Source organism: Trichoplusia ni, unplaced genomic scaffold, assembly GCF_003590095.1.
Source record: "Trichoplusia ni isolate ovarian cell line Hi5 unplaced genomic scaffold, tn1 tig00003895, whole genome shotgun sequence".
NCBI classification, from domain to species: domain Eukaryota; kingdom Metazoa; phylum Arthropoda; class Insecta; order Lepidoptera; family Noctuidae; genus Trichoplusia; species Trichoplusia ni.
The window spans coordinates 29372-39008 of record NW_020800470.1 but is presented as its reverse complement, the minus strand read 5'-3'; the positions used below and the strand labels follow the sequence as shown (position 1 = coordinate 39008).

General features: G+C 37.2%; 2 non-coding genes across 2 annotated transcripts; both read right to left on the bottom strand.

The window, feature by feature from the left end:
• Positions 1-289: 289 nt before the first annotated feature.
• On the bottom strand, positions 290-362 carry Trnav-uac. The gene has a single exon. It is a non-coding gene; the product is annotated as a tRNA-Val (tRNA).
• Positions 363-6597: 6235 nt separating this feature from the next.
• Trnaw-cca lies at positions 6598-6670 on the bottom strand. Its single transcript has one exon. It is a non-coding gene; the product is annotated as a tRNA-Trp (tRNA).
• Positions 6671-9637: the final 2967 nt, after the last annotated feature.

Genomic DNA, 9637 nt, shown 5'->3' with positions numbered 1-9637 from the left:
AATATTTGTGAGTATGGATTTCAGTAAAAGTTTACACGCAGACCACGTTGTGGGCAGCAGCTAGTTATAATTAATCATCTCGCATGTAATTTTGCCGATTTTGGTTTGAAGCTGGCACAATATCTAAATTGTCATTACACGGCACTGGCAAAACGTGCTGAAAATGTACGACACAAAGAAACATATTTTGCATACAGTTTATAGAATAATATTAATTACTGATTAATAAATAAACATCACGAAACATTGACAAAATATCAAAAAGGAGGCATGTGTGGAAAACGATATATGGCCCGTGTGGGGATCGAACCCACGACCTTCGTACTGTAAGCACGACGCTCTCTCAACTGAGCTAACGGGCCGTGGTGAACATATTTCAAATTACCGACTACAAGGCGGAGAAAATCAATAAAACCAGTCTTCGAAACTCTTTTGAGATAATCAGTATAATAGTTTAAAAAAACACGCTTTTTATAGAAAACCGAACTAAAAAATAAATTTAAATTAAGAAAATAGTGTTAAAAAAAATTTATTTTCTACTTTTTAGTTTGGCTTATTTATAATAGCTTGTTTTTTTTTTAATTTTAAACTATTGCACGACTCATGATGCGAAGCATCAGAGAGTGCTTTACGATCGATTTTTTTTTATATAAATTAACAAAAATCAAATTTTGCAAATTAAACAATGGAATAATTTTATCAAATTAGTGTATTGTCATCGGTCCTCAATAAATCTACAAAGTTTGAACGAAATCTGGCCGTTTAAAGTGGGTCCAAATCGCGCCCAAAGAAGTCGGTTACAAACAAACATACAGGTGAAGCTAATAAAAAGCGTGTAAAAACAGCTTTTCTTGTAATCACTTTTTAGCTTTAAGGCGACGTTTAGACTTATAAATTGTCATTTTTGTACATTGTGATACGTAAATGAACGAAAAGTATGGAACAACCGCCTACATTTCGAATTCACAATATTGCCGGCGAGTGATGGGAAATCAACCTAACTGTGATAATTACAAAAGATGAAGAACTACAAAAAGGGTTCTCTGAGAATTAGCGGAGAGTGTTATGAGTTGGTTTCGAGGACATGACTGAGTTAGAGGCACAGAATACGTGGGTTTGAGTTTCCAATTTTGAGGAAGTTCTGTGTAATTTGTAGATTTAATAAATATTGTACTATACATAGAATATTTTCGCTGGAACTGTGAGAGTTTTGAGTCTGTACGTCTTGAGAAGTTGTAAAATTTTGATTTGTACTTGTAACCCATTTTGCTCCCCGCACCGCTTTTTCATATGGCACCAAGGCTAAAGCAAAACAGATTTATCCTGAAATATGCATCGCCATTGGTTTCATTATACCTTGCAGCCTCTATATCTCTTTTATTTCTCTTTTATTTAACACCATCTAGTGACATGACTCTGAGTGATTGACTGGGTGAAGCGGCGAAGCGCGGCGCGCGCCCTGTGAACTTTTTGACGACAAAAACCTTCACTATCTGCCATTGCTTGTATCAAGTCATTTTTTTGGCTTTTCTTTATCATATTTAATGATTATTTTGAATGAATAAAGTAATCATTGTAGAATAAGAACACTGACGCCCCAACCTTGCTCCTTAAACAAGTGGCCTGACCAGATTTGGTGGATTTTCGGTCGCGTAGCTCCGAGAAACCAATATAATATTAATTTCTGCTACGGTACCCGTCATGGTCGAGTCTGACTCGCATTTATTATTTTGACTGCGAATAGCGCCATCTGTGACCAAGGCACGATACTACGATACACAACTCCTTCCATCGCAAACGTTAGTGTTGACGTGGCGTCGCGCTCTACACCTCTAGCGAGTAAGTACAGCAATGGTATAATAGATAGCGCTAAACTCAATAAAAATATTTTAAAAATTGGCAAAAATGAAGTGGATTTACAAAATACAGCTATCAGAGACACTCAGGATTTTTTTTCTCACTTATAAACCGGATAGATTCGGAGATATGATCCAAAGAAGAAATGTTATAAAAAATGCAAAAAAAAACTGACTTCCCGTGGTTTTTAAGGTTCCGTACCTCGAAAGGCATATAGCGGAACCCTTCTAGCATCAGTTTGTTGCCTTTCCGCTTGTCTGTCTGTCAAGTCCTTTTTTCTCAGAAACGCGCGGAGGTATCAAGCTGATATTTATACCGGATATTCAGGCCTACAGTCTCCTAAAGCTGTGAAAAAATTGAACTTCTAAGACAACGCAATAAAAAGATACAGCTGTTTTATCGCTAAAATTTTCGACACTCTACAGGGAATCAAAATACAATGGCAAATACAATGTCAGATGCTGTCATGTCCGAGCCAGCCACAAAATTAAGAGAATTATTTACCATCATCCTGATATTTTGCCAACCATCTGACCCCTTAGAGTTATGGAATTAATTTCGTAATGCTTTATGTGAAGATATATTGAACAGAATGCGTAATGAGAATCAGGATATGACATTAGCATATACTGATGACATATACAATGATGCACTAATCTTAATTGAAGATAAAATTAATGCGATAGGCGATAAATCACTAACCGATTTTGGGCTACGTGTATCAAAAGGGATAAATTCACTTAAGCATCTATGTTTACGAAGCAATTATTGTACAGCATCCCTTGTGCGCGATAGATGGCGTTGACATCTATCGCGTTTGAATCGCGCTATGGATTGTCAAGAAAAATATAAGTGTCAATATTGACAAGAAAAAACAATAAAATGTGCATGTTCTAGAACAGCACACCGGAGTTTTATTTTTATCCATAATTCTCACGAGTGTACTATAAAGGTGAATTCCTTAAATGCTATCTCGGTATTTAACATTGGTCCTAGATCGAGCCGGATCATACGGACAGTTTTTTCCATCCAAGTGTACCTGCAGTGGATCGCTGCGCAAGGTACACAGTTCGCCCACAAGCGGCGACAGCTTTGCCCAGCTTGGATAACGAGCTGAGCCAGCACCGGCGGAGCAGTTCAAGGAGTGGCCACACAGAGCACCTCTCTCAGATCAACACAACGCATTGGAGGACAGCAAGGTGACGCAGCCGCGGAGATCAAGCGACGTCACAGGTGACGACACGTGCAGTTCAGCAAGCAGCCGCAGGGGGCGCCACCGGCAGATTCCGTATAAGTGTTTGTGTGAAGTGCATTTTGTGAGAACATTTCTTTACTTACAAGGTCGTCCATGTAACGGGACAATCAGTTCAAGATTCAAGCAACTCTATTTCATCTAAATAATCAATCAATGATTATTTAAATGATAAAAATAGTTGGTCGCCGTGATTTGCACAGGACGGTTTAGTGTGGATTAATGTTTGACGCGTATTTGTGTAATTTGATAGACATACTCTATGTATGTGTGTAACATTGTGTTACCTATTTAGTTTTATTTTTGGTATAATTATACGCATACACGTATATATTATTTTTTATAAATTTTGACATGTATAATTTATTAATTATAAAATTGAATGACGTAGCAATTTATGCCGCCTCCGTGTTCGGGGCTGTGCCGGGTAAATCAACGTTTGGGGTATTTCTTTCTTTAAGTTTTATTTTATTAGCCGGCAGCAGATACGTCATGCTCCCTTAGTCGTCACTGCCTGCGGTGGCGTCTTGGGTCGGGTCACCTCCTTCCCTCAAATATGGCGAGGGAGGTGATGGCTGACCCTTGCGTCATACTCGTGAACGGGTGCTGCTTGCGGTGGCTGGTCGGTCTGCTGACCTTGGCCTTTGTACTTACAGTTTAATTTCGTATAGGCTTAGATACAGCGACCTCAAATTTTTGTTTGTTTGGCACGGCACCTACACACTTATTTGTTATTGTTTTGTATAATAATAATATCTAATAATTTTGTAATTGGAAAGACAGCGTGCTGCTGGGGAGTTTGTTGCGCCGTTTCTTCTCTCACAGCAAAAGCACTTAGGAAGCGGTGAAGGGTGGGCGAAACTGGGTGCTGTCCAATGTAAATGATGCTGACCTTCAAAAAGTGCTACTTAGTAGCCTAATTTGAATAAATGAATTTTGATTTGATTTGATTTGATCATCAAAGATTTAAACTTAGAAAATGGAAGAATTGATAAATGTTTTAAAAGATCAACAAAGCACACATCTTTGCTATGGATAACTTTCGTGGCTAACAGGACGTCTGAAATCCTGACCTCTATGAAAGCGTCTCAGAGGTTTCACGTTTCCACTAAGGACAACCCAGCAGACTGCGCCTCTAGAGGAATACTGCCCAGTTCCCTTAAAGGACAACCCATAATTTATAATAGGCCAAGTAATGTTTGTAGTACAGATTTAGAAGAGTCAACAAAGACACACGTAGCTTTGCTCCCAGATAGTTCCTTATTCGAACGATTCTCAAGTTAGGAAAATTGGTTCGAGTTGTTGCATACTGCCGAAGGCTTTTAAAGGAAAATCAAATATACAGGATGGGATATTTACAAAAGGTAGAACTAGATAGTGCACTCTAATGTTGTATAAGAAAAACACAAGGAGAACTGTTTACAACAGAATATAAGGAATTGAAGGACAAAGGATATGTATCTAAGGGTAGCCCGTTAATATCACCCTGCTCCTATCTGGACAACAAGAGCATAATCCGAGTAAGAGGTAGACTGGAGAAATCACAACTGAGTGAACAAATGATAAATCCCATTGTTTTGCCACGTTCCAGTAGCCTTACCCTATTGATCATAGCTGATGCAGAATGTAAACCCTCCATGGTGGTCCTCAGCTGATGATGAACTATTTAAGGTCATCCTATTGGATTATAGGGGTCAGAAAATTGGTCAAGTACCACGTAATAAAGTGTGTAACATGTGCAGAACAAAGAGCCAACACCAATTGATTACGCGAGGCCAATTAACTTAAGATCAACTAAAGATCGAGGTCACCGTTCATACAAGCCAAGACACAAGCACTCAAGCCTTCTTAGCAGCGTTTAGACGTTTTGTGTCTAGACGAGGTCATTGTGCCAAAATGTGGAGTGATAATGGCACCACATTCGTAGGTGCCTCAAGGGAGTTGCAACAATTAAAGGCCATCCAACCGACCATAGCCGAACAGCTCGAGGCTAATGGTACCGAGTGGCACTTCATTCCTCCTCATAGTCCCAACTTTGGAGGACTTTGGGAGGCCGGAGTGAAGTCCACAAAGTTTCACTTGAAACGAGTGATTGGTGACGCGACACTCACGTACGAAGAACTGACTACACTTCTTAGTCAGATAGAAGCGTGTTTAAACTCACGGCCCATGAGTACAATTAATGTCGACGATCCTGGTGAACCAATGCCAGTAACGCCTGGACATTTTCTAATTGGAGAGCCATTAGTGAATGTACCAGATTATGATTACGAGAACTCTAATATAAATCACTTAGCACGCTGGCAATTCATCCAACGCATGCTACAAGCGTTTTGGAGACGTTGGTCTCACGAGTATTTGGCTACGTTGATGAATCGCTATAAATGGGCTTCCAAAACGGATGAACAAAAAATTGGAGACTTTGTTCTAGTCAAAGAAGACGATGTACCGCCAAGTCGTTGGTTGATGGGTAGAATAGTAGACAAACATCCTGGTGATGACAATATCACTCGCGTCGTCACGTAACGCACTAGTTCTACAATAAAAATACCTACATCGGAAATATGTATTTTACCGGTAGTTACGAAAGAAAGTTATAGACTAATTTTACTATTTTATTTCACGTGTTACAATTTATGATAATTTAAATTTGTGATTGTAGTTAGTAAAGAGTTAACCTCGATGTGTAGTCTCAAGTTCAAACTGTATTTTAAAGTTCAATATTTAAGTTCAACTCACTCTGATGATGAACAATTTAAATTTAGTTCATTAACCGACTTCAAAAAAAGGAGGAGGTTCTCAATTCGACTGTATATTTTTTTTTTATGTTTGTTACCTCGTAACTTGCGATTGGGTGAACCAATTTTCATGATTCTTTTTTTATTTGAAAGCTTGTGCTTCCCGTGTGGTCCCATTATCACCATTTCAATATCTGATGATGGGCTCTTGTAGAAATCGGGGGAACTCTTCAATAAATAACAGCAGATTAACCGCAATTGTTGCTATAGCATATCTAAGCATTGTTTACGCCATCACACAACATATTATCACGCTTGTAGTCACTACAAAGGTTATAAAAACTATTTCGAAAAAAAATTATGTTCAAGGGCACTTACAAAGTTTTACAAAAAACGCAATACTGAAACTAAAATAAACATAATTAGATATTCGGTTATTCAAAATGGCCTCCATAGTTAACATCACTCTCAAATGGTAACAGACTGGGTGGAGGCTTTCGAACAAATATCACTGGGAATTCTGGGCAGTTTCACGGGGGCAAGGAACTCATTTGGGCAGCGCGTTTAGTAGGCCTACCCATACTAAAAATCACTAACTTTCCACTAAAAAGTGAAAAATGAAATTATTATAAGACTTAGTCACTTATATAAATGCCTTTGTTATGTATATTATTTTGGTAACATAACTTGTGTAAACTTCATCTTAAGAGAAATAATATTTAAAGTAACAAAAGGTTTTATGCTTCTGGGTGGCCACGACAGGATTCGAACCTGCGACCGCCGATGCTGGGATCGGTCGCTCTGACCTCTGAGCTACGCGGCCGGTGAAACATTAATTTAAATTTACCTTCCGATGAACGTAGCCGGGAATCAGCAATGCAATATGGAACGTAGCATACTAGACATAGAGTACAATTTAGCGATCCCCGCTGTAACGAGAATCGCGGGCACGTGACGGTTTTCTGTAGGCAGCGAATCAAATGAAAATTGGTTTGACAAATTGACACCGACTTCAACAAGTATATGTTTGAAATAGAGATGTATATTATATATATACTTAATATAAATTATTTTATTTTTTACCTAAAAAATAGTGTATATGTCTTTCTGTTTTTTTAATAAGATTTTTTGTTTTAGAAGGACGTTCCTTCAGTAACGTCCTTGGTGGGCGGTATGTTTACGAAGCAATCATTGTACAGCATCCCTTGTGCGCGATAGATGGCGTTGACATCTATCGCGTTTGAATCGCGCTATGGTTTGTCAAGAAAAATATAAGTGTCAATGTTGACAAGAAAAACAATAAAATGTGCATGCTCTAGAACAGTACAATGGAGTTTTATTTTTATCCATAATTCTCACGAGTGTACTATAAAGGTGAATTCCTTAAATGCCATCTTGGTATTTAACAACCTTTCGCGGTTGATCGCGAAAGGTTTGGTATAAACCGATAAACTATATACTAATATTATAAATTCGAAAGCATCTCTCGTCCACCAAATAAAAATATATATATATGCCATATTACGGAACACAAATACAAACACAAATATCAAAAACGCACCTTTGCGTCGGTCGTTTACAAACTGTCAGCTGTAATGGCGTCAGATAATGACATTGAGATTGCAACTTTATATCTAACGCAGTAAGATTAACATTCCTGTGCACACGTGATGTCGTATTCCAGTAAAAACAAAAGACACGGCAATGACGTCACGTCGATAATGAAAAAGAAAGACTGATAGTTAGAAAGAGAAAGATAAACAACTAAAAAAAATCCAAACTAATATTATAAATGCGAAAGTAACTCTGTCTGTCTGTCTGTCTGTCTGTCTGTCTGTCTGTCTTTTCTTCACGCCTAAACTACTGAACCGATTTGTGTGAAATTTGGTACAGACATAGTTTGAAACTTGAGAAAGGACATAGGATAGTTTTTATAACAAAAAATAAAAATAAAAAATAAAATTTATTACGGACATACTATATAATAGTGCCATCTATTGGTCAAATGTCGAGCTGTTCCTATGCTCCGTAGATAGATGGCGTTAATCGCGCAATGGTGTCATTACACGTGTTCGGTTCATGTTATTGTTTTAATTCATCGGAAAATCCATCAGAAAAATGGAAATAAACAGTAAAAAGGTGTAAAAAAAATAATATTAATATAATAAAAGTTTTACTACAAAGAAAATGCTCTAACGGAGTATAGATAATTCTATTAGTACTACGCGCAATGGTGTCGATCGTTACACGAGTTCGGTTCATGTTGTTTTAATTCATCGGAAAAAAGTAAATAAATAGTAAAAAGGTATGAAAAAAATAATAAAATAACATATAAAAAATATAATACTACTTTTAGTACAAAGAAAATGCCCGAACGGAGTATAGATAAATAATCCGAGTTGTCACTATGGTCGATAGATGGCGTTGGGATCGAAATAGATCGCGCTATGGTTTCGTTACACGCATTTGGTTGGGTATCGGCCGAGCGCTTCGGTACCGTCGTGGTAAAATTGTATTGTCGGTTGTATAGTCGTTTTTGTGGATTGGGCCTGTTTCGTAAATTCTAAATTGGTTCCGTTGTTTGATGTAGGTTTGATCTCGAATATTAGTACTTAGTTATTTTGTTTAGTAAAACTGTAATTCTAAGTTCGTTTTAAATTATTTAGTTTTAAGCTTGGTTGCTTCTCAAAAATCCCGCGAGATCGGGAACTATGTGAGTAAAACCAAAAATCTGCCGGAAGTCACTGTTCCACGCGAACGAAGTCGCGGGCAAAAGCTAGTATTCATATAAATTTTACCGTTTCTCAATTTGATATCAAAACAAAAGACATGACAGTGACGTCACGTCGAAAATGAAAGAGATGGAGCACAAAAAGAACGGGACATAGAACTACAGCCACTAGCAACATGTGTTCAAAAATGTAGCAAATTGCCTTATAAATAAGGTTGACAATATCTTATGCTAATACAAACAAAAGACACGTCAGTGACGTCATGCTCGAAATGAAAGAGAAAAGTAGACAATTAGAAAGAGAACGGTAGTTCATCCCACCACGAGAAAAAGTGTAACTCAGAGATTAGCATTGCAGAGGTCTTAAAACAAAACACACGCCAATGACGTCATGCCCAAAATGAAAGAGAGAGATTCAAAATAAGAGTGAGAAGTAAAACTACAGGCGCTGAGGACACAATATGCTCAAAATTGTATCATATTTCTAAAGCTATAAGGTTGATTGTCATTTGGTCATTCGACAACCACAAGAGGAATAAAAAAATAAATCCAAATTATTTTTAAAGCCATTACTATTTAATTAAAATGGAGTAAATATAAATTGAACTTTATGCCCTACGGGTATAAGTCATATTTTCGGGTAAATTATTTTAAGGGCACAAAATAAAATTAAAAATAAATTTATTGATTTTTAAGTGAATATTAATTTATTATTTAAGTAACGCCGGAATTCGAACAATATATTTTAAAATTCTTTTTTAAATTATCAGGCACTTATATCTATCTCTTTTTTATCTCTTACACTGTCTCTTTCCTTTTCGGCATGACGTCACTGACGTGTGTTTTGTTTTCTCGGCGTCACTGGTACAATTTGCTGTGGAAGATTTATTTCACCACTAAAGGATAAAATACACTTTTTTATCTCGTTCTAATATCATATCTATCTCTTTCATTTTTGACATGACGTCACTGGCGTGTCTTTTGTTTTTGTTCAAGTCTCACAGCTTGGGATATCAAAACATGAAATTTCAATAAAATAATGTTTTCTTGTATACCGTT